The sequence below is a fragment of the Stigmatopora nigra genome, unplaced genomic scaffold (assembly GCF_051989575.1).
Source record: "Stigmatopora nigra isolate UIUO_SnigA unplaced genomic scaffold, RoL_Snig_1.1 HiC_scaffold_24, whole genome shotgun sequence".
NCBI lineage: Eukaryota > Metazoa > Chordata > Actinopteri > Syngnathiformes > Syngnathidae > Stigmatopora > Stigmatopora nigra.
The window spans coordinates 2,445,741-2,468,344 of NW_027551603.1; the positions used below are offsets into that span (position 1 = coordinate 2,445,741).

Below are 22,604 nucleotides of genomic sequence, written 5' to 3' on the forward strand. Positions count from 1 at the left end.
CTCATTACAAACGAACTGAACATGCGGCGTGGCGTCAATGGAAACAGCAATTACTACGAGGATTAACAGGAAACGAAACCAGAACTTAACCAGTCGATCCAACCGCGTCCACAGAAAATCATAATGCTTAAATACCAAAAATAATCTAATCACGTAATTAGTGACAGCTGATAGTTATCGTGACGTCATGCCAGGAAAGGCAATCCAACCACTCCTGACAGCTCTGAGTGATTTTGGATCCTTTGTTTCTCCCCCAAGTAATGAGGACATGTTCTTTTTAAGATAGCTCTCCATCTAAGTCCTACTATAGGTCCAGTCTTGGTAAAAGGTGCATGATGACAACTGATCTATCTGAAATCCAGAATTTGATCTGGATTTCAGATAGATCACCCATGAAATGTCGAAAAAGATGCGGGGTATGATGCTCACAGCACCTGGTATTCCCAAGCGGTCTCCCAATCAGGTACGATCCAGGCCGAACCTTGCTTGGCTTCTGAGATCGGACGAGATCGGGCCTTTTCAGGGTGGTATGGCCGTGAGCGGTACTGCTCTTGCAGATGGACACCCATGAAATGTCGAAAAAGATGCGGGGTATGATGCTCACAGCACCTGGCATTCCGAAGCGGTCTCCCAATCAGGTACTAAACAGGCCGAACCATGCTTGGCTGCCGAGATCGGACGAGATCGGGCCTTTTCAGGGTGGTATGGCCGTGAGCGGTACTGCACTAGCAGATGGACACCCATGAAATGTCGAAAAAGATGCGGGGTATGATGCTCACAGCACCTGGTATTTCCAAGCGGTCTCCCAATCAGGTACTAACCAGTCCGAACCATGCCTGGCTTCCGAGATAGGACGAGATCGGGCCTTTTCAGGGTGGTATGGCCGTGAGCGGTACTGCACTAGCAGATGGACACCCATGAAATGTCGAAAAAGATGCGGAGTATGATGCTCACAGCACCTGGTATTCCCAAGCGGTCTCCCAATCAGGTACTAACCAGGCCGAACCATGCTTGGCTGCCAAGATCGGGCGAGATCTGGCCTTTTCAGGGTGGTATGGCCGTGAGCGGTACTGCTCATGCAGATGGACACCCATTAAATGTCGAAAAAGATGCGGGGTATGATGCTCACAGCACCTGGTATTTCCAAGCGGTCTCCCAATCAGGTACTAACCAGGCCGAACCATGCTTGGCTTCCGAGATCGGACAATCGGGCCTTTTCAGGGTGGTATGGCCGTGAGCGGTACTGCACCACCAGATGGACACCCATGAAATGTCGAAAAAGATGCGGGGTATGATGCTCACAGCACCTGATATCCCCAAGCGGTTTCCCAATCAGCTACTAACCAGGCCGAACCATGCTTGGCTTCCGAAATCGGACGAGATCGGGCCTTTTCAGGGTGGTATGGCCGTGAGCGGTGCTGCACTAGCAGATGGACACCCATGAAATGTCGAAAAAGATGAGGGGTATGATGCTCACAGCACCTGGTATTCCCAAGCGGTCTCCCAATCAGGTACTAACCAGGCTGAACCATGCTTGGCTTCCGAGATCGGACGAGATCGGGCTTTTTCAGGGTGGTATGGCCGTGAGCGGTACTGCTCTTGCAGATGGACACCCATGAAATGTCGAAAAAGATGCGGGGTATGATGCTCACAGCACCTGGTATTCCCAAGCGGTCTCCCAATCAGGTACTAAACAGGCCGAACCATGCTTGGCTGCCGAGATCGGACGAGATCGGGCCTTTTCAGGGTGGTATGGCCGTGAGCGGTACTGCACTAGCAGATGGACACCCGTGAAATGTCGAAAAAGATGCGGGGTATGATGCTCACAGCACCTGGTATTCCCAAGCGGTCTCCCAACCAGGTACTAACCAGGCTGAACCATGCTTGACTTCCGAGATCGAACGAGATCGGGCCTTTTCAGGGTGGTATGGCCGTGAGCGTTACTGCTTTTGCAGATGGACACCCATGAGATGTCGAAAAAGATGCAGGGTATGATGCTCACAGTACCTGGTATTCCCAAGCGGTCTCCCAATCAGGTACTAACCAGGCCGAACCATGCTTGGCTTCCAAGTTCGGACGAGATCGGGCCTTTTCAGGGTGGTATGGCCGTGAGCGGTATTGTCTTTGCAGATGGACACCCATGAAATGTCGAAAAAGATGCGGGGTATGATGCTCACAGCACCTGGTATTCCCAAGCGGTCTCCCAATCAGGTACTAACCAGGCCGAAACATGCTTGGCTTCCGAGATCGGGCGAGATCGGGCCTTTTCAGGGTGGTATGGCCGTGAGCGGTACTGCTTTTGCAGATGGACACCCATGAAATGTCGAAAAAGATGCGGGGTATGATGCTCACAGCACGTGGTATTCCCAAGCGGTCTCCCAATCAGGTACTAACCAGGCCGAACAATGCTTGGCTGCCGAGATCGGACGAGATCGGACGAGATCGGGCCTTTTCAGGGTGGTATGGCTGTGAGCGGTACTGCACTAGCAGATGGACACCCATGAAATGTCGAAAAAGATGCGGGGTATGATGCTCACAGCACCTGGTATCCCCAAGCGGTCTCCCAATCAGGTACTAACCAGGTCGAACAATGCTTGGCTTCCTAGATCGGACGAGATCGGACGAGATCAGGCCTTTTCAGGGTGGTATGGCCGTGAGCGGTACTGCACTAGCAGATGGACACCCATGAAATGTCGAAAAAGATGCGGGGTATGATGCTCACAGCACCTGGTATTCCCAAGCGGTCTCCCAATTAGGTACTAACCAGGCCGATCCATGTTTGGCTTCCGAGATCGGACGAGATCGGACGAGATCGGGCCTTTTCAGGGTGGTATGGCCGTGAGCGGTACTGCACTAGCAGATGGACACCCATGAAATGTCGAAAAAGATGCGGGGTATGATGCTCACAGCACCTGGTATTCCCAAGCGGTCTCCCAATCAGGTACTAACCAGGCCGAACCATGCTTGGCTTCCTAGATCGGGCGAGATCGGGCCTTTTCAGGGTGGTATGGCCATGAGCAGTACTGCTTTTGCAGATGGACACCCATGAAATGTCGAAAAAGATGCGGGGAATGATGCTCACAGCACCTGGTATTCCCAAGTGGTCTCCCAATCAGGTACTTACCAGGCCGAACCATGCTTGCCTTCCGAAATCGGAGGAGATTGGGCCTTTTCAGGGTGGTATGGCCGTGAGCGGTACTACTCTTGCAGATGGACACCCATGAAATGTCGAAAAAGATGCGGGGCAAGATGCTCACAGCACCTGGTATTCCCAAGCGGTCTCCCAATCAGGTACTAAACAGGCGGAACCCTGCTTGGCTTCCGAGATCGGACGAGATCGGGCCTTTTCAGGGTGGTATGGCCGTGAGCGGTACTGCACTAGCAGATGGACACCCATGAAATGTCGAAAAAGATGCGGGGTATGATGTTCACAGCACCTGGTATTCCCAAGCGGTCTCCCAATCAGGTACTAACCAGGCCAAACCATGCTTGGCTGCCGAGATCGGACGAGATCGGGCGAGATCGGGCCTTATCAGGGTGGTATGGCCGTGAGCGGTACTGCTTTGCAGATGGACACCCATGAAATGTCGAAAAAGATGCAGGGTATGATGCTCACAGCACCTGGTATTCCCAAGCGGTCTCCCAATCAGGTACTAAACAGGCCGAACCATGCTTGGCTTCCGAGATCGGGCGAGATCGGGCCTTTTCAGGGTGGTATGGCCGTGAGCGATACTGCTTTTGCAGATGGACACCCATGAAATGTCGAAAAAGATGCGGGGTATGATGCTCACAGCACCTGGTATTCCCAAGCGGTCTCCCAATCAGGTACTAAACAGGCCGAACCATGCTTGGCTTCCAAGTTCGGACGAGATCGGGCCTTTTCAGGGTGGTATGGCCGTGAGCGGTACCGCTCTTGCAGATGGACACCCATGAAATGTCGAAAAAGATGCGGGGTATGATGCTCACAGCACCTGGTATTCCCAAGCGGTCTCCCAATCAGGTACTAAACAGGCCGAACCATGCTTGGCTGCCGAGACAGGACGAGATCGGGCCTTTTCAGGGTGGTATGGCCGTGAGCGGTACTGCACTAGCAGATGGACACCCATGAAATGTCGAAAAAGATGCGGGGTATGATGCTCACAGCACCTGGTATTCCCAAGCGGTCTCCTAACCAGGTACTAACCAGGCCGAACCATGCTTGGCGTCCCAGATCGAACGAGATCAGGCCTTTTCAGGGTGGTATGGCCGTGAGCAGTACTGCTCTTGCAGATGGACACCCATGAAATGTCGAAAAAGATGCAGGGTATGATGCTCACAGCACCTGGTATTCCCAAGCGGTCTCCCAATCAGGTACTAAACAGGCCGAACCATGCTTGGCTGCCGAGATCGGACCAGATCGGGCCTTTTCAGGGTGGTATGGCCGTGAGCGGTACTGCACTAGCAGATGGACACCCATGAAATGTCGAAAAAGATGCGGGGTATGATGCACACAGCACCTGGTATTCCCAAGCGGTCTCCCAACCAGGTACTAACCAGGCCGAACCATGCTTGACTTCCGAGATCGGATGAGATCGGGCCTTTTCAGGGTGGTACGGCCGTGAGCGGTACTGCTCTTGCAGATGGACACCCATGAAATGTCGAAAAAGATGCGGGGTATGATGCTCACAGCACCTGGTATTCCCAAGCGGTCTCCCAATCAGGTACTAACCAGGCCGAACCATGCTTGGCTTCCGAGATCGGGCGAGATCGGGCCTTTTCAGGGTGGTATGGCCGTGAGCGATACTGCTCTTGCAGATGGACACCCATGAAATGTCGAAAAAGATGCGGGGTATGATGCTCACAGCACCTGGTATTCCCAAACGGTCTCCCAATCAGGTACTAAACAGGCCGAACCATGCTTGGCTTCCAAGATCGGACGAGATCGGGCCTTTTCAGGGTGGTATGGCCATTAGCGGTCCCGCTCTTGCAGATGGACACCCATGAAATGTCGAAAAAGATGCGGGGTATGATGCTCACAGCACCTGGTATTCCCAAGCGGTCTCCCAATCAGGTACTAAACAGGCCGAACCATGCTTGGCTGCCGAGACAGGACGAGATCGGGCCTTTTCAGGGTGGTATGGACGTGAGCGGTACTGCACTAGCAGATGGACACCCATGAAATGTCGAAAAAGATGCGGGGTATGATGCTCACAGCACCTGGTATTCCCAAGCGGTCTCCCAACCAGGTACTAACCAGGCCGAACCATGCTTGGCTTCCCAGATCGAACGAGATCGGGCCTTTTCAGGGTGGTATGGCCGTGAGCGGTACTGCTTTTGCAGATGGACACCCATGAAATGTCGAAAAAGATGCGGGGTATGATGCTCACAGCACCTGGTATTCCCAATCGGTCTCCCAATCAGGTACTAACCAGGCCGATCCATGCTTGGCTTCCGAGATCGGGCGAGATCGGGCCTTTTCAGGGTGGTATGGCCGTGAGCGGTAGTGCTCTTGCAGATGGACACCCATGAAATGTCGAAAAAGATGCGGGGTATGATGCTCACAGCACCTGGTATTCCCAAGCGGTCTCCCAATCAGGTACTAAACAGGCCGAACCATGCTTGGCTTCCAAGATCGGACGAGATCGGGCCTTTTCAGGGTGGTATGGCCGTAAGCGGTACCACTTTTGCAGATGGACACCCATGAAATGTCGAAAAAGATGCGGGATATGATGCTCACAGCATCTGGTATTCCCAAGCGGTCTCCCAATCAGGTACTAACCAGGCCAAACCATGCTTGACTGCCGAGATTGGACGAGATCAGGCGAGATCGGGCCTTATCAGGGTGGTATGGCCGTGAGCGGTACTGCTCTTGCAGATGGACACCCATGAAATGTCGAAAAAGATGCGGGGTATGATGCTCACAGCACCTGGTATTCCCAAGCGGTCTCCCAATCAGGTCCTAACCAGGCCGAACGATGCTTGGCTTCCGAGATCGGACGAGATCGGGCCTTTTCAGGGTGGTATGGCCGTGAGCGGTACTGCTCTTGCAGATGGACACCCATGAAATGTCGAAAAAGATGCGGGGTATGACGCTCACAGCACCTGGTATTCCCAAGCGGTCTCCCAATCAGGTACTAACCAGGCCGAACAATGCTTGGCTGCCGAGATCGGACGAGATCGGGCCTTTTCAGGGTGGTATGGCCGTGAGCGGTACTGCTCTTGCAGATGGACACCCATGAAATGTCGAAAAAGATGCGGGGTATGATGCTCACAGCACCTGGTATTCCCAAGCGGTCTCCCAATCAGGTACTAACCAGGCCGAACCATACTTGGCTTCCGAGTTCGGACGAGAATCGGGCTTTTTCAGGGTGGTATGGCCGTGAACGATACTGCTCTCGCAGATGGACACCCATGAAATGTCGAAAAAGATGCGGGGTATGACGCACACAGCACCTGGTATTCCCAAGCGGTCTCCCAATCAGGTACTAACCAGGCTGAACCATGCTTGGCTTCCGAGATCGGACGAGATCGGGCCTTTTCAGGGTGGTATGGCCGTGAGCGGTACTGCTCTCGCAGATGGACACCCATGAAATGTCGAAAAAGATGCGGGGTATGATGCTCACAGCACCTGGTATTCCCAAGCGGTCTCCCAACCAGGTACTAACCAGGCCGAACCATGCTTGGCTTCCGAGATCGGACGAGATCGGGCCTTTTCAGGGTGGTATGGCCGTGAGCGGTACTGCTCTTGCAGATGGACACCCATGAAATGTCGAAAAAGATGCAGGGTATGATGCTCACAGCACCTGGTATTCCCAAGCGGTCTCCCAATCAGGTACTAACCAGGCCGAACCATGCTTGGCTTCCGAGATCGGGCCTTTTCAGGGTGGTATGGCCGTGAGCGGTACTGCTTTGCAGATGGACACCCATGAAATGTCGAAAAAGATGCGGGGTATGATGCTCACAGCACCTGGTATTCCCAAGCGGTCTCCCAATCAGGTACTAAACAGGCCGAACCATGCTTGGCTTCCAAGATCGGACGAGATCGGGCCTTTTCAGGGTGGTATGGCCATGAGCGGTACCGCTCTTGCAGATGGACACCCATGAAATGTCGAAAAAGATGCGGGGTATGATGCTCACAGCACCTGGTATTCCCAAGCGGTCTCCCAATCAGGTACTAAACAGGCCGAACCATGCTTGGCTGCCGAGACAGGACGAGATCGGGCCTTTTCAGGGTGGTTTTGCCGTGAGCGGTACTGCACTAGCAGATGGACACCCATGAAATGTCGAAAAAGATGCGGGGTATGATGCTCACAGCACCTGGTATTCCCAAGCGGTCTCCCAACCAGGTACTAACCAGGCCGAACCACGCTTGGCTTCCGAGATCGGACGAGATCGGGCCTTTTCAGGGTGGTATGGCCGTGAGCGGTACTGCTCTTGCAGATGGACACCCATGAAATGTCGAAAAAGATGCGGGGTATGATGCTCACAGCACCTGGTATTCCCAAGCGGTCTCCCAATCAGGTACTAACCAGGCCGAACCATGCTTGGCTGCCGAGATCGGACGAGATCGGACGAGATCGGGCCTTATCAGGGTGGTATGGCCGTGAGCGGTACTGCTCTTGCAGATGGACACCCATGAAATGTCGAAAAAGATGCGGGGTATGATGCTCACAGGACCTGGCATTCCCAAGCGGTCTCCCAATCAGGTACTAACCAGGCCGAACCATGCTTGGCTGCTGAGATCGGACGAGATCGGGCGAGATCGGGCCTTATCAGGGTGGTATGGCCGTGAGCGGTACTGCTCTTGCAGATGGACACCCATGAAATGTCGAAAAAGATGCGGGGTATGATGCTCACAGCACCTGGTATTCCCAAGCGGTCTCCCAATCAGGTACTAACCAGGCTGAACCATGCTTAGCTGCCGAGATCGGACGAGATCGGGCCTTATCAGGGTGGTATGGCCGTGAGCGGTACACTGCTTGCAGATGGACACCCATGAAATGTCGAAAAAGATGCGGGGTATGATGCTCACAGCACCTGGTATTCCCAAGCGGTCTCCCAATCAGGTACTAACCAGGCCGAACCATGCTTGGCTGCCGAGACCGGACGAGATCGGGCGAGATCGGGCCTTATCAGGGTGGTATGGCCGTGAGCGGTACTGCTCTTGCAGATGGACACCCATGAAATGTCGAAAAAGATGCGGGGTATGATGCTCACAGCACCTGGTATTCCCAAGCGGTCTCCCAATCAGGTACTAACCAGGCCGAACCATGCTTGGCTGCCGAGATCGGACGAGATCGGGCCTTTTCAGGGTGGTATGGCCGTGAGCGGTACTGCACTAGCAGATGGACACCCATGAAATGTCGAAAAAGATGCGGGGTATGATGCTCACAGCACCTGGTATTCCCAAGCGGTCTCCCAATCAGGTACTAAACAGGCCGAACCATGCTTGGCTTCCGAGATCGGACGAGATCGGACCTTTTCAGGGTGGTATGGCCGTGAGCGGTACTGCTCATGCAGATGGACACCCATGAAATGTCGAAAAAGATGCGGGGTATGATGCTCACAGCACCTGGTATTCCCAAGCGGTCTCCCAATCAGGTACTAACCAGGCCGAACCATGCTTGGCTGCTGAGATCGGACGAGATCGGGCGAGATCGGGCCTTATCAGGGTGGTATGGCCGTGAGCGGTACTGCTCTTGCAGATGGACACCCATGAAATGTCGAAAAAGATGCGGGGTATGATGCTCACAGCACCTGGTATTCCCAAGCGGTCTCCCAATCAGGTACTAACCAGGCTGAACCATGCTTGGCTGCCAAGATCGGACGAGATCGGGCCTTATCAGGGTGGTATGGCCGTGAGCAGTACTCTGCTTGCAGATGGACACCCATGAAATGTCGAAAAAGATGCGGGGTATGATGCTCACAGCACCTGGTATTCCCAAGCGGTCTCCCAATCAGGTACTAACCAGGCCGAATCATGCTTGGCTGCCGAGACCGGACGAGATCAGGCGAGATCGGGCCTTATCAGGGTGGTATGGCCGTGAGCGGTACTGCTCTTGCAGATGGACACCCATGAAATGTCGAAAAAGATGCGGGGTATGATGCTCACAGCACCTGGTATTCCCAAGCGGTCTCCCAATCAGGTACTAACCAGGCCGAACCATGCTTGGCTGCCGAGATCGGACGAGATCGGGCCTTTTCAGGGTGGTATGGCCGTGAGCGGTACTGCACTAGCAGATGGACACCCATGAAATGTCGAAAAAGATGCGGGGTATGATGCTCACAGCACCTGGTATTCCCAAGCGGTCTCCCAATCAGGTACTAAACAGGCCGAACCATGCTTGGCTTCCGAGATCGGACGAGATCGGACCTTTTCAGGGTGGTATGGCCGTGAGCGGTACTGCTCATGCAGATGGACACCCATGAAATGTCGAAAAAGATGCGGGGTATGATGCTCACAGCACCTGGTATTCCCAAGCGGTCTCCCAATCAGGTACTAAACAGGCCGAACCATGCTTGGCTTCCGAGATCGGGCCTTTTCAGGGTGGTATGGCCGTGAGCGGTACTGCACTAGCAGATGGTCACCCATGAAATGTCGAAAAAGATGCGGGGTATGATGCTCACAGCACCTGGTATTCCCAAGCGGTCTCCCAATCAGGTACTAACCAGGCCGAACGATGCTTGGCTTCCGAGATCGGACGAGATCGGGCCTTTTCAGGGTGGTATGGCCGTGAGCGGTACTGCACTAGCAGATGGACACCCATGAAATGTCGAAAAAGATTCGGGGTATGATGCTCACAGCACCTGGTATTCCCAAGCGGTCTCCCAATCAGGTACTAACCAGGCCGAACCATGCTTGGCTTCCAAGATCGGACGAGATCGGGCCTTTTCAGGGTGGTATGGCCGTGAACGGTACTGCTCTTGCAGATGGACACCCATGAAATGTCGAAAAAGATGCGGGGTATGACGCTCACAGCACCTGGTATTCCCAAGCGGTCTCCCAATCAGGTACTAACCAGGCCGAACAATGCTTGGCTGCCGAGATCGGACGAGATCGGGCCTTTTCAGGGTGGTATGGCCGTGAGCGGTACTGCTCTTGCAGATGGACACCCATGAAATGTCGAAAAAGATGCGGGGTATGATGCTCACAGCACCTGGTATTCCCAAGCGGTCTCCCAATCAGGTACTAACCAGGCCGAACCATGCTTGGCTTCCGAGATCGGACGAGATCGGGCCTTTTCAGGGTGGTATGGCCGTAAGCGGTACTGCTCCCGCAGATGGACACCCATGAAATGTCGAAAAAGATGCAGGGTATGATGCTCACAGCACCTGGTATTCCCAAGCGGTCTCCCAATCAGGTACTAACCAGGCCGATCCATGCTTGGCTTCCGAAATCGGGCGAGATCGGGCCTTTTCAGGGTGGTATGGCCGAGAGCGGTACTGCTCTTGCAGATGGACACCCATGAAATGTCGAAAAAGATGCGGGGTATGATGCTCACAGCACCTGGTATTCCCAAGCGGTCTCCCAATCAGGTACTAAACAGGCCGAACCATGCTTGGCTTCCAAGATCGGACGAGATCGGGCCTTTTCAGGGTGGTATGGCCGTAAACGGTACCGTTTTTGCAGATGGACACCCATGAAATGTCGAAAATGATGCGGGGTATGATGCTCACAGCACCTGGTATTCCCAAGCGGTCTCCCAATCAGGTACTAAACAGGCCGAACCATGCTTGGCTTCCGAGATCGGACGAGATCGGGCCTTTTCAGGGTGGTATGGCCGTGAGCGGTACTGCACTAGCAGATGGACACCCATGAAATGTCGAAAAAGATGCGGGGTATGATGCTCACAGCACCTGGTATTCCCAAGCGGTCTCCCAATCAGGTACTAACCAGGCCGAACCATGCTTGGCTTCTGAGACTGGACGAGATCGGGCTTTTTCAGGGTGGTATGGCCGTGAGCGGTACTGCTCTTGCAGATGGACACCCTTGAAATGTCGAAAAAGATGCGGGGTATGATGCTCACAGCACCTGGTATTCCCAAGCGGTCTCCCAATCAGGTACTAAACAGGCCGAACCATGCTTGGCTGCCGAGATCGGACGAGATCGGGCCTTTTCAGGGTGGTATGGCCGTGAGCGGTACTGCACTAGCAGATGGACACCCATGAAATGTCGAAAAAGATGCGGGGTATGATGCACACAGCACCTGGTATTCCCAAGCGGTCTCCCAACCAGGTACTAACCAGGCCGAACCATGCTTGACTTCTGAGATCGGACGAGACCGGGCGAGATCGGGCCTTATCAGGGTGGTATGGCTGTGAGCGGTACTGCTCTTGCAGATGGACACCCATGAAATGTCGAAAAAGATGCGGGGTATGATGCTCACAGCACCTGGTATTCCCAAGCGGTCTCCCAATCAGGTACTAACCAGGCCGAACCATGCTTGGCTGCCGAGATCGGACGAGATCGGGCCTTTTCAGGGTGGTATGGCCGTGAGCGGTACTGCACTAGCAGATGGACACCCATGAAATGTCGAAAAAGATGCGGGGTATGATGCTCACAGCACCTGGTATTCCCAAGCGGTCTCCCAATCAGGTACTAACCAGGCCGAACCATGCTTGGCTGCCGAGATCGGACGAGATCGGGCCTTTTCAGGGTGGTATGGCCGTGAGCGGTACTGCACTAGCAGATGGACACCCATGAAATGTCGAAAAAGATGCGGGGTATGATGCTCACAGCACCTGGTATTCCCAAGCGGTCTCCCAATCACGTACTAAACAGGCCGAACCATGCTTGGCTTCCGAGATCGGACGAGATCGGGCCTTTTCAGGGTGGTATGGCCGTGAGCGGTACTGCTCTTGCAGATGGACACTTATGAAATGTCGAAAAAGATGCAGGGTATGATGCTCACAGCACCTGGTATTCCCAAGCGGTCTCCCAATCAGGTACTAAACAGGCCGAACCATGCTTGGCTTCCGAGATCAGACGAGATCGGGCCTTTTCAGGGTGGTATGGCCGTGAGCGGTACTGCACTAGCAGATGGACACCCATGAAATGTCGAAAAAGATGCGGGGCAAGATGCTCACAGCACCTGGTATTCCCAAGCGGTCTCCCAATCAGGTACTAACCAGGCCGAACCATGCTTGGCTTCCGAGATCGGACGAAATCGGGCCTTTTCAGGGTGGTATGGCCGTGAGCGGTACTGCTCTTGCAGATGGCCACCCATGAAATGTCGAAAAAGATGCGGGGTATGATGCTCACAGCACCTGGTATTCCCAAGCGGTCTCCCAATCAGGTACTAAACAGGCCGAATCATGCTTGGCTGCCGAGATCGGGCGAGATCGGACGAGATCGGGCCTTTTCAGGGTGGTATGGCCGTGAGCGGTACTGCACTAGCAGATGGACACCCATGAAATGTCGAAAAAGATGCGGGGTATGATGCTCACAGCACCTGGTATTCACAAGCGGTCTCCCAATTAGGTACTAAACAGGCCGATCCATGCTTGGCTTCCGAGATCGGACGAGATCGGGCCTTTTCAGGGTGGTATGGCCGTGAGCGGTACTGCACTAGCAGATGGACACCCATGAAATGTCGAAAAAGATGCGGGGTATGATGCTCACAGCACCTGGTATTCCCAAGCGGTCTCCCAATCAGGTACTAACCAGGCCAAACCATGCTTGGCTTCCTAGATCGGGCGAGATCGGGCCTTTTCAGGGTGGTATGGCCGTGAGCGGTAGTGCTTTTGCAGATGGACACCCATGAAATGTCGAAAAAGATGCGGGGTATGATGCTCACAGCACCTGGTATTCCCAAGCGGTCCCCCAATCAGGTACTAACCAGGCCGAACCATGCTTGGCTTCCGAGATCGGAGGAGATTGGGCCTTTTCAGGGTGGTATGGCCGTGAGCGGTACTGCTCTTGCAGATGGGCACCCATGAAATGTCGAAAAAGATGCGGGGCAAGATGCTCACAGCACCTGGTATTCCCAAGCGGTCTCCCAATCAGGTACTAAACAGGCTGAACCCTGCTTGGCTGCCGAGATCGGACGAGATCGGGCGAGATTGGGCCTTTTCAGGGTGGTATGGCCGTGAGCGGTACTGCTCTTGCAGATGGACACCCATGAAATGTCGAAAAAGATGCGGGGTATGATGCTCACAGCACCTGGTATTCCCAAGCGGTCTCCCAATCAGGTATTAACCAGGCCGAACCATGCTTGGCTGCCGAGATCGGACGAGATCGGGCGAGATCGGGCCTTATCAGGGTGGTATGGCCGTGAGCGGTACTGCTCTTGCAGATGGACACCCATGAAATGTCGAAAAAGATGCGGGGTATGATGCTCACAGCACCTGGTATTCTCAAGCGGTCTCCCAATCAGGTACTAACCAGGCCGAACCATGCTTGGCTGCCGAGTTCGGACGAGATCGGGCGAGATCGGGCCTTTTCAGGGTGGTATGGCCGTGAGCGGTACTGCTCTTGCAGATGGACACCCATGAAATGTCGAAAAAAATGCGGGGTATGATGCTCACAGCACCTGGTATTCCCAAGCGGTCTCCCAATCAGGTACTAACCAGGCCGAACCATGCTTTGCTGCCGAGATCGGACGAGATCGGGCGAGATCGGGCCTTATCAGGGTTGTATGGCCGTGAGCGATACTGCTCTTGCAGATGGACACCCATGAAATGTCGAAAAAGATGCGGGGTATGATGCTCACAGCACCTGGTATTCCCAAGCGGTCTCCCAATCAGGTACTAACCAGGCCGAACCATGCTTGGCTGCCGAGATCGGACGAGATCGGGCGAGATCGGGCCTTTTCAGGGTGGTATGGCCTTGAGCGGTACTGCTCTTGCAGATGGACACCCATGAGCTTAAGTATTAATTCGACCTTCTACACCTGCTACCCAAATCAATTGGGATTTGACATTATTCAAAGTCAGTTGGAATATTCAGGTTATAAAAGAGGGGGGAAAAGGCAGGAATATATACAGCTATGTTTTACTTTTGTGCATTTCAGGCCAAATTGGTATTTGTCTTTGAGTCAGCAATAATAACAAAGGAGTAAAGTCAGCTTGATTGCAGTAAGACTTTTTGCACTCTATACACTCAATTTTCACATGTTGTTTTACTTCTGGACGCTGCAAATGGACTGCACATCTGTTGCATCGTGTGTATATATGTGTATTACCGTACTTTGAATTTTGATTTAAACCTTTACAACCCAACTGCCTCAGATCAAGCAATTATAATGTAAAGTAGTAGATGTTTAAAAAAAGCACCAAATGCAAAAAGATAACAAAATAACAATACTAAATAGTCAAATAAGCAACTCCATTATTCTTTTAGAGAAAATATCTCAGCGGGGTCAAGTCATTCAATTCAAATCGACTGGTAATCAGATTCAATTAAAGACTAACCGATTGGGTGCAATGTTGTAGTGGCAGCACAACTAAATGAATTCACTGAATTTAAATGGGATTTATAAGTGTTTTCACATTTTATACTGTAAAACAAAAATCACATAGGATTTATGGTTAAACACTGGAGCTACAGAATTTTACCAGAAATTACATTCAATTGGTATAGCACTTCAATAACCACCAATTTATTGGAACACTATTGTAGATTTTTCATTACACTGAAACTAAAATTATATTGCTCCACCACCACATGCACACACCCCTTTTTTACTGTATAACTCTAGCAACCACAAGTATTTTATTTTTATTTTTTTAAGAAGAAAATGACTGACTATTCTTCTGTCTGTTCAGATATCACTACTTTTACATGATAAGAGAAGTAATTTTTAAAGAAGGCTCAGCAAAATACCCAGCATTCAATAGTACTGGCATGCTGGATTTTGCAAACTACACTCCTCAACTGCACGGAAAAAAAATAGAAAAAAACAGTCATACATTGTCTGCAGTACTTTCCACTCACTCGCTTACACTTTGTACTCCATCCGTTCTACACAAAAAGCATCATCCCGCTGTTACAGAGTAAAGAAGGTTGCACAGAGTCCTTTTCTTGCTGTTCTGTCTCTTTAGAACAGAAGGACACTTTGCGCTTCACAGAATGCAAGTCTACAAGCACTGCTGCTTAGATGTGGTTGAATGTTAGGCCCCTAAGAAATACATGTGAAGCAACAGCAATGCTTTACAAGGTGTCTATTGTTTATATAAATAAACATAAAACAGGTTACGAAAACATGCTGTAAAATCCAAATCATATTTTATCATAGTTTCACATGCTTAAACTAATAGTAATTGTTTAGTATAATTGATCGTCATGTGAATGACATTGTTTAGTATTCTTTCATTCATTCATTCTCTCAACCGCTTATCCTCACAAGGGTCACGGGGGGTGCTAAGGCCTATCCCAGCTATCTACGGGCACCAGGCGGGGGACAAAAGAATGAACATAATTTAAAGTAATTGCTCTACAGTTGTACTGCATACCGGAGGTCATTTAATTCATTCAGATCAAGAACCTCAAATAACATAACGGCTGGTATTGTTGGAGATGGAAATCCAACTCATTTTATCTCTGAGGGCTAGCTGCGAATGCACTTGCATTATGTCAGTAAAATTCTAGAAATCATAGCGAAAGGGTTATTTTTCAAGAACATCTGTTCCCGAAAGACCGACAAATTGTCTTTATTTGATGCTCTTGTCAGGAGTGGTTGGATTGCCTTTCCTGGCATGACGTCACGATAACTATCAGCTGTCACTAATTACGTGATTAGATTATTTTTGGCGTCACTGGACAAGGTCCAAGTGGACATGGGGAAGCTGGAGCACCTCTTTGAGTCCAGGGCCAAAGAGACGCCATGGGCCAAGAAAGCGCCAGAGAGCAAAAAGTCCGAGATCCTGGTTCTGGACTCCAAGCGGAGCACCGCCATCAACATCGGGATGACGGTCCTGCCCGCCGTTCACGTCATCAAGAGCGCCATCCTCAACTTTGACGACTTTGCCATCAACAAGGAGGGTGTGGAGAAGATCCTGAGCATGACGCCCACAGAGGAGGAGAAGCAGAAGATCCGCGAGGCTCGCTCGGCCAATCCCGACGTTCCCCTGGGGACGGCCGAGGAATTCCTCTCGGGCCTGGCTTCCGTCAGCGCCTTGACCCCCCGCCTGCAGCTGTGGTCTTTCAAACTCAACTATGAGGCACTCGAGCAGGAGATCGCCGAGCCCCTGTTTGACCTGAAGTTGGGCATGGAGCAGCTGGCCGGCAACCGGACCTTCAAGAAGATCCTGGCCACGCTGCTGGCCGTGGGGAACTTCCTCAACGGGTGTCCTCCTCACCAGAATCTTCAGGCTCCCTCCATGGTGAATCAATTCCTCTGGGCATAGGCATAAGATAACTTGGGCGCTCTCTGGTGGTTGTACGCACCTGGGCATCATGATGAAACGGTAAAGGCTTCCCAGGGCGACGTGCATAGCAGTGGTGGGGCGTATGAGTACGCTGCGGCTCTAACTCTTCTACCAGCTGTGGCTCATCTCTAGAAATGATGTGCCTGAGAGCCCCGCACCACGGTGTGTCCATTACAAAATTCCTAAACGATTCTGAGGGGTTTCTTATACATTCCAAGCAGTCCGGTGTCTTCGAGGTGGATGGTTTGCGTCGCCGAGTGCGTCGGCGCGAGCGTGGGTGGCGCTCCGCTGGGTCCATAATGGTTGGATCGTGCTGTTACGATTTCGCCGCGTAGTGCGACGCGATCGTAGGGTAAGTTGAACCCAGATGCAGAGTCGCCGAAGTAATTGGAAAGGTGAGGCAGATCTGTAGCTCTTGTTGGTTGATTTAATAAACGGGGTAACATAACTTAAACAACTTGGCTTGACCACTCATTACAAACGAACTGAACATGCGGCGTGGCGTCAATGGAAACAGCAATTACTACGAGGATTAACAGGAAACGAAACCAGAACTTAACCAGTCGATCCAACCGCGTCCACAGAAAATCATAATGCTTAAATACCAAAAATAATCTAATCACGTAATTAGTGACAGCTGATAGTTATCGTGACGTCATGCCAGGAAAGGCAATCCAACCACTCCTGACAGCTCTGAGTGATTTTGGATCCTTTGTTTCTCCCCCAAGTAATGAGGACATGTTCTTTTTAAGATAGCTCTCCATCTAAGTCCTACTATAGGTCCAGTCTTGGTAAAAGGTGCATGATGACAACTGATCTATCTGAAATCCAGAATTTGATCTGGATTTCAGATAGATCACCCATGAAATGTCGAAAAAGATGCGGGGTATGATGCTCACAGCACCTGGTATTCCCAAGCGGTCTCCCAATCAGGTACTAACCAGGCCGTACCATGCTTGGCTTTCGAGATCGAACGAGATCGGGCCTTTTCAGGGTGGTATGGCCGTGAGCGGTACTGCTCTTGCAGATGGACACCCATGAAATGTCGAAAAAGATGCGGGGCATGATGCTCACAGCACCTGGTATTCCCAAGCGGTCTCCCAATCAGGTACTAACCAGGCCGAACCATGCTTGGCTTACGAGATCGGACGAGATCGGGCCTTTTCAGGGTGGTATGGCCGTGAGCGGTACTGCTTTTGCAGATGGACACCCATGAAATGTCGAAAAAGATGCGGGGTATGATACTCACAGCACCTGGTATTCCCAAGCGGTCTCCCAATCAGGTACTAAACAGGCCGAACCATGCTTGGCTTCCGAGATCGGACGAGATCTGGCCTTTTCAGGGTGGTATGGCCGTGAGCAGTACTGCCCTTGCAGATGGACACCCATGAAATGTCGAAAAAGATGCGGGGTATGATGCTCACAGCACCTGGTATTCCCAAGCGGTCTCCCAATCAGGTACTAACCAGGCCGAACCATGCTTGGCTTCCGAGATCGGACGAGATCGGGCCTTTTCAGGGTGGTATGGCCGTGAGCGGTACTGCACTAGCAGATGGACACCCATGAAATGTCGAAAAAGATGCGGGGCATGGTTCTCACAGCACCCGGTATTCCCAAGCGGTCTCCCAATCTGGTACTAAACAAGTCTAACCATGCTTGGCTTCCGAGATCGGACGAGATCGGGCCTTTTCAGGGTGGTATGGCCGTGAGCGGTACTGCACTAGCAGATGGACACCCATGAAATGTCGAAAAAGATGCGGGGTATGATGTACACAGCACCTGGTATTCCCAAGCGGACTCCCACTCAGGTACTAACCAGGCCGAACCATGCTTGGCTTCCGAGATCGGACGAGATCGGGCCTTTTCAGGGAGGTATGGCCGTGAGCGGTACTGCACTAGCAGATGGACACCCATGAAATGTCGAAAAAGATGCGGGGTATGATGCTCACCGCACCTGGTATTCCCAAGCGGTCTCCCAATCAGGTACTAACCAGGCCGAACCATGCTTGGCTGCCGTGATCGGTCGAGATCAGGCGAGATCGGGCCTTATCAGGGTGGTATGGCCGTGAGCGGTACTGCTCTTGCAGATGGACACCCATGAAATGTCAAAAAAGATGCGGGGTATGATGCTCACAGCACCTGGTATTCCCAAGCAGTCTCCCAATCAGGTACTAAACAGGCCGAACCATGCTTGGCTTCCGAGATCGGACGAGATCGGGCCTTTTCAGCGTGGTATGGCCGTGAGCGGTACTGCACTAGCAGATGGACACCCATGAAATGTCGAAAAAGATGCTGGGTATGATGCTCACAGCACCTGGTATTCCCAAGCGGTCTGCCAATCAGGTACTAACCAGGCTGAACCATGCTTGGCTGCCTAGATCGGACGAGATCGGGCCTTTTCAGGGTGGTATGGCCGTGAGCGGTACTGCCCTTGCAGATGGACACCCATGAAATGTCAAAAAAGATGCGGGGTATGATGCTCACAGCACCTGGTATTCCCAAGCGGTCTCCCAATCAGGTACTAAACAGGCCGAATCATGCTTGGCTTCCGAGATCGGACGAGATCGGGCCTTTTCAGGGTGGTATGGCCGTGAGCGGTACTGCACTAGCAGATGGACACCCATGAAATGTCGAAAAAGATGCGGGGTATGATGCTTAAAGCACCTGGTATTCCCAAGCGGTCTCCCAATCAGGTACTAAACAGGCCGAACCATGCTTGGCTTCCGAGATCGGACGAGATCGGGCCTTTTCAGGGTGGTATGGCCGTGAGCGGTACTGCACTAGCAGATGGACACCCATGAAATGTCGAAAAAGATGCGGGGTATGATGCTCACAGCACCTGGTATTCCCAAGCAGTTTCCCAATCAGGTACTAAACAGGCCGAACCATGCTTGGCTTCCGAGATCGGACGAGATCGGGCCTTTTTTAGGGTGGTATAGCCATGAGCGGTACTGCTCTTGCAGATGGACACCCATGAAATGTCGAAAAAGATGCGGGGTATGATGCTCACAGCACCTGGTATTCCCAAGCGGTCTCCCAATCAGGTACTAAACAGGCCGAACCATGCTTGGCTGCCGAGATCGGACGAGATCGGGCCTTTTCAGGGTGGTATGGCCGTGAGCGGTACTGCTCTTGCAGATGGACACCCATGAAATGTCGAAAAAGATGCCGGGTATGATGCTCACAGCACCTGGTATTCCCAAGCGGTCTCCCAATCAGGTACTAAACAGGCCGAACTATGCTTGGCTTCCGAGATCGGACGAGATCGGGCCTTTACAGGGTGATATGGCCTTGAGCGGTACTGCTCTTGCAGATGGACACCCATGAAATGTCGAAAAAGATGCGGGGCATGGTTCTCACAGCACCTGGTATTCCCAAGCGGTCTCCCAATCAGATACTAACTAGGCCGAACCATGCTTGGCTTCCGAGATCGGACGAGATCGGACGAGATCGGGCCTTTTCAGGGTGATATGGCCGTGAGCGGTACTGCTCTTGCAGATGGACACCCATGAAATGTCGAAAAAGATGCGGGGTATGATGCTCACAGCACCTGGTATTCCCAAGCAGTCTCCCAATCAGGTACTAACCAGGCCAAACCATGCTTGGCTGCCGAGATCTGACGAGGTCGGGCCTTTGCAGGGTGGTATGGCCGTGAGCGGTACTGCTCTTGCAGATGGACACCCATGAAATGTCGAAAAAGATGCGGGGTATGATGCTCACAGCACCTGGTATTCCCCAGCGGTCTCCCAATCAGATACTAACCAGGCCAAACCATGCTTGGCTTCCGAGATCGGACGAGATCGGGCCTTTTCAGGGTGGTATGGCCGTTAGCGGTACTGCCTTTGCAGATGGACACCCAGGAAATGTCGAAAAAGATGCAGGGTATGATGCTCACAGCACCTGGTATTCCCAAGCGGTCTCCCAAACAGGTACTAAACAGGCCGAACCATGCTTGGCTTCCGAGATCGGACGAGATCGGGCCTTTTCAGGGTGGTATGGCCGTGAGCGGTACTGCTCTTGCAGGTGGACACCCATGAAATGTCGAAAAAGATGCGGGGCAAGATGCTCACAGCACCTGGTATTCCCAAGCGGTCTCCCAATCAGGTACTAAACAGGCCGAACCACGCTTGGCTTCCGAGATCGGACGGGATCGGGCCTTTTCAGGGTGGTATGGCCGTGAGCGGTACTGCTCATGCAGATGGACACCCATGAAATGTCGAAAAAGATGCGGGGTATGATGCTCACAGCACCTGGTATTCCCAAGCGGTCTCCCAATCAGGTACTAACCAGGCCGAACCATGCTTGGCTGCCGAGATCGGACGAGATCGGGCCTTTTCAGGGTGGTATGTCCGTGAGCGGTACTGCTTTTGCAGATGGACACCCATGAAATGTCGAAAAAGATGCGGGGTATGATGCTCACAGCACCTGGTATTCCCAAGCGGTCTCCCAATCAGGTACTAACCAGGCCGAACCATGCTTGGCTGCCGAGATCGGACGAGATCAGGCGAGATCGGGCCTTATCAGGGTGGTATGGCCGTGAGCGGTACTGCTCTTGCAGATGGACACCCATGAAATGTCGAAAAAGATGCGGGGTCTGATGCTCACAGCACCTGGTATTCCCAAGCGGTCTCCCAATCAGGTACTAAACAGGCCGAACAATGCTTGGCTTCCGAGATCGGACGAGATCGGGCCTTTTCAGGGTGGTATGGCCGTGAGCGGTACTGCTTTTGCAGATGGACACCCATGAAATGTCGAAAAAGATGCGGGGTATGATGCTCACAGCACCTGGTATTCCCAAACGGTCTCCCAACCCGGTACTAACCAGGCCGAACCATGCTTGGCTTCCAAGATCGGACGAGATCGGGCCTTTTCAGGGTGGTATGGCCGTGAGCGGTACTGCACTAGCAGATGGACACCCATGAGCTAAAGTATTAATTCGACCTTCTACACCTGCTACCCAAATCAATTGGGATTTGACATTATTCAAAGTCAGTTGGAATATTCAGGTTATAAAAGAGGGGGGAAAAGGCAGGAATATATACAGCTATGTTTTACTTTTGTGCATTTCAGGCCAAATTGGTATTTGTCTTTGAGTCAGCAATAATAACAAAGGAGTAAAGTCAGCTTGATTGCAGTAAGACTTTTTGCACTCTATACACTCAATTTTCACATGTTGTTTTACTTCTGGACGCTGTAAATGGACTGCACATCTGTTGCATCGTGTGTATATATGTGTATTACCGTACTTTGAATTTTGATTTAAACCTTTACAACCCAACTGCCTCAGATCAAGCAATTATAATGTAAAGTAGTAGATGTTTAAAAAAAGCACCAAATGCAAAAAGATAACAAAATAACAATACTAAATAGTCAAATAAGCAACTCCATTATTCTTTTAGAGAAAATATCTCAGCGGGGTCAAGTCATTCAATTCAAATCGACTGGTAATCAGATTCAATTAAAGACTAACCGATTGGGTGCAATGGTGTAGTGGCAGCACAACTAAATGAATTCACTGAATTTAAATGGGATTTATAAGTGTTTTCACATTTTATACTGTAAAACAAAAATCACATAGGATTTATGGTTAAACACTGGAGCTACAGAATTTTACCAGAAATTACATTCAATTGGTATAGCACTTCAATAACCACCAATTTATTGGAACACTATTGTAGATTTTTCATTACACTGAAACTAAAATTATATTGCTCCACCACCACATGCACACACCCCTTTTTTACTGTATAACTCTAGCAACCACAAGTATTTTATTTTTATTTTTTTAAGAAGAAAATGACTGACTATTCTATTAATTTTTAAAGAAGGCTCAGCAAAATACCCAGCATTCAATAGTACTGGCATGCTGGAACTTGCAAACTACACTCCTCAACTACACGGAAAAAAAATAGAAAAAAACAGTCATACATTGTCTGCAGTACTTTCCACTCATTCGCTTACACTTTGTACTCCATCCTTTCTACACAAAAAGCATCATCCCGCTGTTACAGAGTAAAGAAGGTTGCACAGAGTCCTTTTCTTGCTGTTCTGTCTCTTTAGAACAGAAGGACACTTTGCGCTTCACAGAATGCAAGTCTACAAGTACTGCTGCTTAGATGTGGTTGAATGTTAGGCCCCTAAGAAATACATGTGAAGCAACAGCAATGCTTTACAAGGTGTCTATTGTTTATATAAATAAACATAAAACAGGTTACGAAAACATGCTGTAAAATCCAAATCATATTTTATCATAGTTT

The 22,604-nt window shown here is 51.2% G+C and overlaps 1 non-coding gene and 93 pseudogenes across 1 annotated transcript; all 94 read right to left on the reverse strand.

The window, feature by feature from the left end:
- Positions 1-422: 422 nt before the first annotated feature.
- Positions 423-541, reverse strand: LOC144191209 (5S ribosomal RNA; annotated as a pseudogene).
- A 56-nt stretch (positions 542-597) lies between these two features.
- Positions 598-716, reverse strand: LOC144191854 (5S ribosomal RNA; annotated as a pseudogene).
- Positions 717-947: 231 nt separating this feature from the next.
- LOC144184430 (5S ribosomal RNA) lies at positions 948-1,066 on the reverse strand (annotated as a pseudogene).
- Positions 1,067-1,122: 56 nt separating this feature from the next.
- LOC144185762 (5S ribosomal RNA) lies at positions 1,123-1,239 on the reverse strand (annotated as a pseudogene).
- A 56-nt stretch (positions 1,240-1,295) lies between these two features.
- On the reverse strand, positions 1,296-1,414 carry LOC144185338 (5S ribosomal RNA; annotated as a pseudogene).
- A 56-nt stretch (positions 1,415-1,470) lies between these two features.
- On the reverse strand, positions 1,471-1,589 carry LOC144188349 (5S ribosomal RNA; annotated as a pseudogene).
- Positions 1,590-1,645: 56 nt separating this feature from the next.
- LOC144188882 (5S ribosomal RNA) lies at positions 1,646-1,764 on the reverse strand (annotated as a pseudogene).
- Positions 1,765-1,820: 56 nt separating this feature from the next.
- On the reverse strand, positions 1,821-1,939 carry LOC144187904 (5S ribosomal RNA; annotated as a pseudogene).
- A 56-nt stretch (positions 1,940-1,995) lies between these two features.
- LOC144189393 (5S ribosomal RNA) lies at positions 1,996-2,114 on the reverse strand (annotated as a pseudogene).
- Positions 2,115-2,170: 56 nt separating this feature from the next.
- LOC144191631 (5S ribosomal RNA) lies at positions 2,171-2,289 on the reverse strand (annotated as a pseudogene).
- Positions 2,290-2,345: 56 nt separating this feature from the next.
- On the reverse strand, positions 2,346-2,474 carry LOC144187179 (5S ribosomal RNA; annotated as a pseudogene).
- Positions 2,475-2,715: 241 nt separating this feature from the next.
- On the reverse strand, positions 2,716-2,844 carry LOC144184668 (5S ribosomal RNA; annotated as a pseudogene).
- Positions 2,845-2,900: 56 nt separating this feature from the next.
- Positions 2,901-3,019, reverse strand: LOC144183372 (5S ribosomal RNA; annotated as a pseudogene).
- Positions 3,020-3,075: 56 nt separating this feature from the next.
- On the reverse strand, positions 3,076-3,194 carry LOC144184857 (5S ribosomal RNA; annotated as a pseudogene).
- A 56-nt stretch (positions 3,195-3,250) lies between these two features.
- Positions 3,251-3,369, reverse strand: LOC144189365 (5S ribosomal RNA; annotated as a pseudogene).
- Positions 3,370-3,425: 56 nt separating this feature from the next.
- LOC144184293 (5S ribosomal RNA) lies at positions 3,426-3,554 on the reverse strand (annotated as a pseudogene).
- A 55-nt stretch (positions 3,555-3,609) lies between these two features.
- LOC144190158 (5S ribosomal RNA) lies at positions 3,610-3,728 on the reverse strand (annotated as a pseudogene).
- Positions 3,729-3,784: 56 nt separating this feature from the next.
- Positions 3,785-3,903, reverse strand: LOC144189201 (5S ribosomal RNA; annotated as a pseudogene).
- Positions 3,904-3,959: 56 nt separating this feature from the next.
- LOC144184685 (5S ribosomal RNA) lies at positions 3,960-4,078 on the reverse strand (annotated as a pseudogene).
- Positions 4,079-4,134: 56 nt separating this feature from the next.
- Positions 4,135-4,253, reverse strand: LOC144185780 (5S ribosomal RNA; annotated as a pseudogene).
- A 56-nt stretch (positions 4,254-4,309) lies between these two features.
- On the reverse strand, positions 4,310-4,428 carry LOC144191855 (5S ribosomal RNA; annotated as a pseudogene).
- Positions 4,429-4,484: 56 nt separating this feature from the next.
- LOC144184599 (5S ribosomal RNA) lies at positions 4,485-4,603 on the reverse strand (annotated as a pseudogene).
- Positions 4,604-4,659: 56 nt separating this feature from the next.
- LOC144188509 (5S ribosomal RNA) lies at positions 4,660-4,778 on the reverse strand (annotated as a pseudogene).
- A 56-nt stretch (positions 4,779-4,834) lies between these two features.
- LOC144183396 (5S ribosomal RNA) lies at positions 4,835-4,953 on the reverse strand (annotated as a pseudogene).
- A 56-nt stretch (positions 4,954-5,009) lies between these two features.
- Positions 5,010-5,128, reverse strand: LOC144186626 (5S ribosomal RNA; annotated as a pseudogene).
- A 56-nt stretch (positions 5,129-5,184) lies between these two features.
- Positions 5,185-5,303, reverse strand: LOC144190368 (5S ribosomal RNA; annotated as a pseudogene).
- A 56-nt stretch (positions 5,304-5,359) lies between these two features.
- Positions 5,360-5,478, reverse strand: LOC144191272 (5S ribosomal RNA; annotated as a pseudogene).
- A 56-nt stretch (positions 5,479-5,534) lies between these two features.
- LOC144190748 (5S ribosomal RNA) lies at positions 5,535-5,653 on the reverse strand (annotated as a pseudogene).
- A 56-nt stretch (positions 5,654-5,709) lies between these two features.
- On the reverse strand, positions 5,710-5,838 carry LOC144187128 (5S ribosomal RNA; annotated as a pseudogene).
- Positions 5,839-5,894: 56 nt separating this feature from the next.
- LOC144183336 (5S ribosomal RNA) lies at positions 5,895-6,013 on the reverse strand (annotated as a pseudogene).
- Positions 6,014-6,069: 56 nt separating this feature from the next.
- On the reverse strand, positions 6,070-6,188 carry LOC144190422 (5S ribosomal RNA; annotated as a pseudogene).
- Positions 6,189-6,244: 56 nt separating this feature from the next.
- On the reverse strand, positions 6,245-6,364 carry LOC144191457 (5S ribosomal RNA; annotated as a pseudogene).
- Positions 6,365-6,420: 56 nt separating this feature from the next.
- Positions 6,421-6,539, reverse strand: LOC144191614 (5S ribosomal RNA; annotated as a pseudogene).
- A 56-nt stretch (positions 6,540-6,595) lies between these two features.
- LOC144187759 (5S ribosomal RNA) lies at positions 6,596-6,714 on the reverse strand. Its single transcript, XR_013324899.1, has one exon. It is a non-coding gene; the product is annotated as a 5S ribosomal RNA (ribosomal RNA).
- Positions 6,715-6,770: 56 nt separating this feature from the next.
- Positions 6,771-6,879, reverse strand: LOC144186027 (5S ribosomal RNA; annotated as a pseudogene).
- A 55-nt stretch (positions 6,880-6,934) lies between these two features.
- On the reverse strand, positions 6,935-7,053 carry LOC144190953 (5S ribosomal RNA; annotated as a pseudogene).
- Positions 7,054-7,109: 56 nt separating this feature from the next.
- Positions 7,110-7,228, reverse strand: LOC144186733 (5S ribosomal RNA; annotated as a pseudogene).
- A 56-nt stretch (positions 7,229-7,284) lies between these two features.
- LOC144188791 (5S ribosomal RNA) lies at positions 7,285-7,403 on the reverse strand (annotated as a pseudogene).
- A 56-nt stretch (positions 7,404-7,459) lies between these two features.
- On the reverse strand, positions 7,460-7,588 carry LOC144183934 (5S ribosomal RNA; annotated as a pseudogene).
- Positions 7,589-7,829: 241 nt separating this feature from the next.
- On the reverse strand, positions 7,830-7,948 carry LOC144189722 (5S ribosomal RNA; annotated as a pseudogene).
- Positions 7,949-8,004: 56 nt separating this feature from the next.
- Positions 8,005-8,133, reverse strand: LOC144184562 (5S ribosomal RNA; annotated as a pseudogene).
- A 56-nt stretch (positions 8,134-8,189) lies between these two features.
- On the reverse strand, positions 8,190-8,308 carry LOC144186796 (5S ribosomal RNA; annotated as a pseudogene).
- A 56-nt stretch (positions 8,309-8,364) lies between these two features.
- LOC144189866 (5S ribosomal RNA) lies at positions 8,365-8,483 on the reverse strand (annotated as a pseudogene).
- A 56-nt stretch (positions 8,484-8,539) lies between these two features.
- On the reverse strand, positions 8,540-8,668 carry LOC144185461 (5S ribosomal RNA; annotated as a pseudogene).
- Positions 8,669-8,724: 56 nt separating this feature from the next.
- Positions 8,725-8,843, reverse strand: LOC144183112 (5S ribosomal RNA; annotated as a pseudogene).
- Positions 8,844-8,899: 56 nt separating this feature from the next.
- Positions 8,900-9,028, reverse strand: LOC144186927 (5S ribosomal RNA; annotated as a pseudogene).
- Positions 9,029-9,084: 56 nt separating this feature from the next.
- On the reverse strand, positions 9,085-9,203 carry LOC144186808 (5S ribosomal RNA; annotated as a pseudogene).
- Positions 9,204-9,259: 56 nt separating this feature from the next.
- Positions 9,260-9,378, reverse strand: LOC144189867 (5S ribosomal RNA; annotated as a pseudogene).
- Positions 9,379-9,434: 56 nt separating this feature from the next.
- LOC144186824 (5S ribosomal RNA) lies at positions 9,435-9,543 on the reverse strand (annotated as a pseudogene).
- Positions 9,544-9,599: 56 nt separating this feature from the next.
- LOC144189230 (5S ribosomal RNA) lies at positions 9,600-9,718 on the reverse strand (annotated as a pseudogene).
- A 56-nt stretch (positions 9,719-9,774) lies between these two features.
- LOC144189397 (5S ribosomal RNA) lies at positions 9,775-9,893 on the reverse strand (annotated as a pseudogene).
- Positions 9,894-9,949: 56 nt separating this feature from the next.
- On the reverse strand, positions 9,950-10,068 carry LOC144190423 (5S ribosomal RNA; annotated as a pseudogene).
- Positions 10,069-10,124: 56 nt separating this feature from the next.
- On the reverse strand, positions 10,125-10,243 carry LOC144184179 (5S ribosomal RNA; annotated as a pseudogene).
- Positions 10,244-10,299: 56 nt separating this feature from the next.
- On the reverse strand, positions 10,300-10,418 carry LOC144183782 (5S ribosomal RNA; annotated as a pseudogene).
- Positions 10,419-10,474: 56 nt separating this feature from the next.
- On the reverse strand, positions 10,475-10,593 carry LOC144191742 (5S ribosomal RNA; annotated as a pseudogene).
- Positions 10,594-10,649: 56 nt separating this feature from the next.
- Positions 10,650-10,768, reverse strand: LOC144187695 (5S ribosomal RNA; annotated as a pseudogene).
- A 56-nt stretch (positions 10,769-10,824) lies between these two features.
- Positions 10,825-10,943, reverse strand: LOC144183027 (5S ribosomal RNA; annotated as a pseudogene).
- Positions 10,944-10,999: 56 nt separating this feature from the next.
- On the reverse strand, positions 11,000-11,118 carry LOC144188883 (5S ribosomal RNA; annotated as a pseudogene).
- Positions 11,119-11,174: 56 nt separating this feature from the next.
- On the reverse strand, positions 11,175-11,303 carry LOC144185815 (5S ribosomal RNA; annotated as a pseudogene).
- Positions 11,304-11,359: 56 nt separating this feature from the next.
- Positions 11,360-11,478, reverse strand: LOC144186819 (5S ribosomal RNA; annotated as a pseudogene).
- A 56-nt stretch (positions 11,479-11,534) lies between these two features.
- Positions 11,535-11,653, reverse strand: LOC144186830 (5S ribosomal RNA; annotated as a pseudogene).
- Positions 11,654-11,709: 56 nt separating this feature from the next.
- LOC144189776 (5S ribosomal RNA) lies at positions 11,710-11,828 on the reverse strand (annotated as a pseudogene).
- A 56-nt stretch (positions 11,829-11,884) lies between these two features.
- Positions 11,885-12,003, reverse strand: LOC144188161 (5S ribosomal RNA; annotated as a pseudogene).
- A 56-nt stretch (positions 12,004-12,059) lies between these two features.
- LOC144187948 (5S ribosomal RNA) lies at positions 12,060-12,178 on the reverse strand (annotated as a pseudogene).
- A 56-nt stretch (positions 12,179-12,234) lies between these two features.
- LOC144186657 (5S ribosomal RNA) lies at positions 12,235-12,363 on the reverse strand (annotated as a pseudogene).
- Positions 12,364-12,419: 56 nt separating this feature from the next.
- Positions 12,420-12,538, reverse strand: LOC144191672 (5S ribosomal RNA; annotated as a pseudogene).
- A 56-nt stretch (positions 12,539-12,594) lies between these two features.
- On the reverse strand, positions 12,595-12,713 carry LOC144181846 (5S ribosomal RNA; annotated as a pseudogene).
- A 56-nt stretch (positions 12,714-12,769) lies between these two features.
- On the reverse strand, positions 12,770-12,888 carry LOC144191342 (5S ribosomal RNA; annotated as a pseudogene).
- A 56-nt stretch (positions 12,889-12,944) lies between these two features.
- On the reverse strand, positions 12,945-13,073 carry LOC144184169 (5S ribosomal RNA; annotated as a pseudogene).
- A 56-nt stretch (positions 13,074-13,129) lies between these two features.
- On the reverse strand, positions 13,130-13,258 carry LOC144185155 (5S ribosomal RNA; annotated as a pseudogene).
- Positions 13,259-13,314: 56 nt separating this feature from the next.
- On the reverse strand, positions 13,315-13,443 carry LOC144183157 (5S ribosomal RNA; annotated as a pseudogene).
- A 56-nt stretch (positions 13,444-13,499) lies between these two features.
- Positions 13,500-13,628, reverse strand: LOC144182310 (5S ribosomal RNA; annotated as a pseudogene).
- Positions 13,629-13,684: 56 nt separating this feature from the next.
- On the reverse strand, positions 13,685-13,813 carry LOC144185288 (5S ribosomal RNA; annotated as a pseudogene).
- Positions 13,814-17,239: 3,426 nt separating this feature from the next.
- Positions 17,240-17,358, reverse strand: LOC144189094 (5S ribosomal RNA; annotated as a pseudogene).
- A 56-nt stretch (positions 17,359-17,414) lies between these two features.
- Positions 17,415-17,533, reverse strand: LOC144189358 (5S ribosomal RNA; annotated as a pseudogene).
- A 56-nt stretch (positions 17,534-17,589) lies between these two features.
- Positions 17,590-17,708, reverse strand: LOC144191799 (5S ribosomal RNA; annotated as a pseudogene).
- A 56-nt stretch (positions 17,709-17,764) lies between these two features.
- On the reverse strand, positions 17,765-17,883 carry LOC144191455 (5S ribosomal RNA; annotated as a pseudogene).
- A 56-nt stretch (positions 17,884-17,939) lies between these two features.
- On the reverse strand, positions 17,940-18,058 carry LOC144191916 (5S ribosomal RNA; annotated as a pseudogene).
- A 56-nt stretch (positions 18,059-18,114) lies between these two features.
- Positions 18,115-18,233, reverse strand: LOC144191532 (5S ribosomal RNA; annotated as a pseudogene).
- A 241-nt stretch (positions 18,234-18,474) lies between these two features.
- Positions 18,475-18,593, reverse strand: LOC144181728 (5S ribosomal RNA; annotated as a pseudogene).
- A 56-nt stretch (positions 18,594-18,649) lies between these two features.
- Positions 18,650-18,768, reverse strand: LOC144186114 (5S ribosomal RNA; annotated as a pseudogene).
- A 56-nt stretch (positions 18,769-18,824) lies between these two features.
- LOC144190304 (5S ribosomal RNA) lies at positions 18,825-18,943 on the reverse strand (annotated as a pseudogene).
- A 56-nt stretch (positions 18,944-18,999) lies between these two features.
- Positions 19,000-19,118, reverse strand: LOC144182816 (5S ribosomal RNA; annotated as a pseudogene).
- Positions 19,119-19,174: 56 nt separating this feature from the next.
- On the reverse strand, positions 19,175-19,294 carry LOC144186563 (5S ribosomal RNA; annotated as a pseudogene).
- Positions 19,295-19,350: 56 nt separating this feature from the next.
- Positions 19,351-19,469, reverse strand: LOC144188884 (5S ribosomal RNA; annotated as a pseudogene).
- A 56-nt stretch (positions 19,470-19,525) lies between these two features.
- On the reverse strand, positions 19,526-19,644 carry LOC144185616 (5S ribosomal RNA; annotated as a pseudogene).
- Positions 19,645-19,885: 241 nt separating this feature from the next.
- LOC144182152 (5S ribosomal RNA) lies at positions 19,886-20,004 on the reverse strand (annotated as a pseudogene).
- A 56-nt stretch (positions 20,005-20,060) lies between these two features.
- Positions 20,061-20,179, reverse strand: LOC144191599 (5S ribosomal RNA; annotated as a pseudogene).
- Positions 20,180-20,235: 56 nt separating this feature from the next.
- Positions 20,236-20,354, reverse strand: LOC144188284 (5S ribosomal RNA; annotated as a pseudogene).
- A 56-nt stretch (positions 20,355-20,410) lies between these two features.
- Positions 20,411-20,529, reverse strand: LOC144187290 (5S ribosomal RNA; annotated as a pseudogene).
- A 56-nt stretch (positions 20,530-20,585) lies between these two features.
- LOC144190107 (5S ribosomal RNA) lies at positions 20,586-20,704 on the reverse strand (annotated as a pseudogene).
- A 56-nt stretch (positions 20,705-20,760) lies between these two features.
- LOC144184199 (5S ribosomal RNA) lies at positions 20,761-20,889 on the reverse strand (annotated as a pseudogene).
- A 56-nt stretch (positions 20,890-20,945) lies between these two features.
- LOC144190481 (5S ribosomal RNA) lies at positions 20,946-21,064 on the reverse strand (annotated as a pseudogene).
- A 56-nt stretch (positions 21,065-21,120) lies between these two features.
- Positions 21,121-21,239, reverse strand: LOC144187861 (5S ribosomal RNA; annotated as a pseudogene).
- Positions 21,240-22,604: the final 1,365 nt, after the last annotated feature.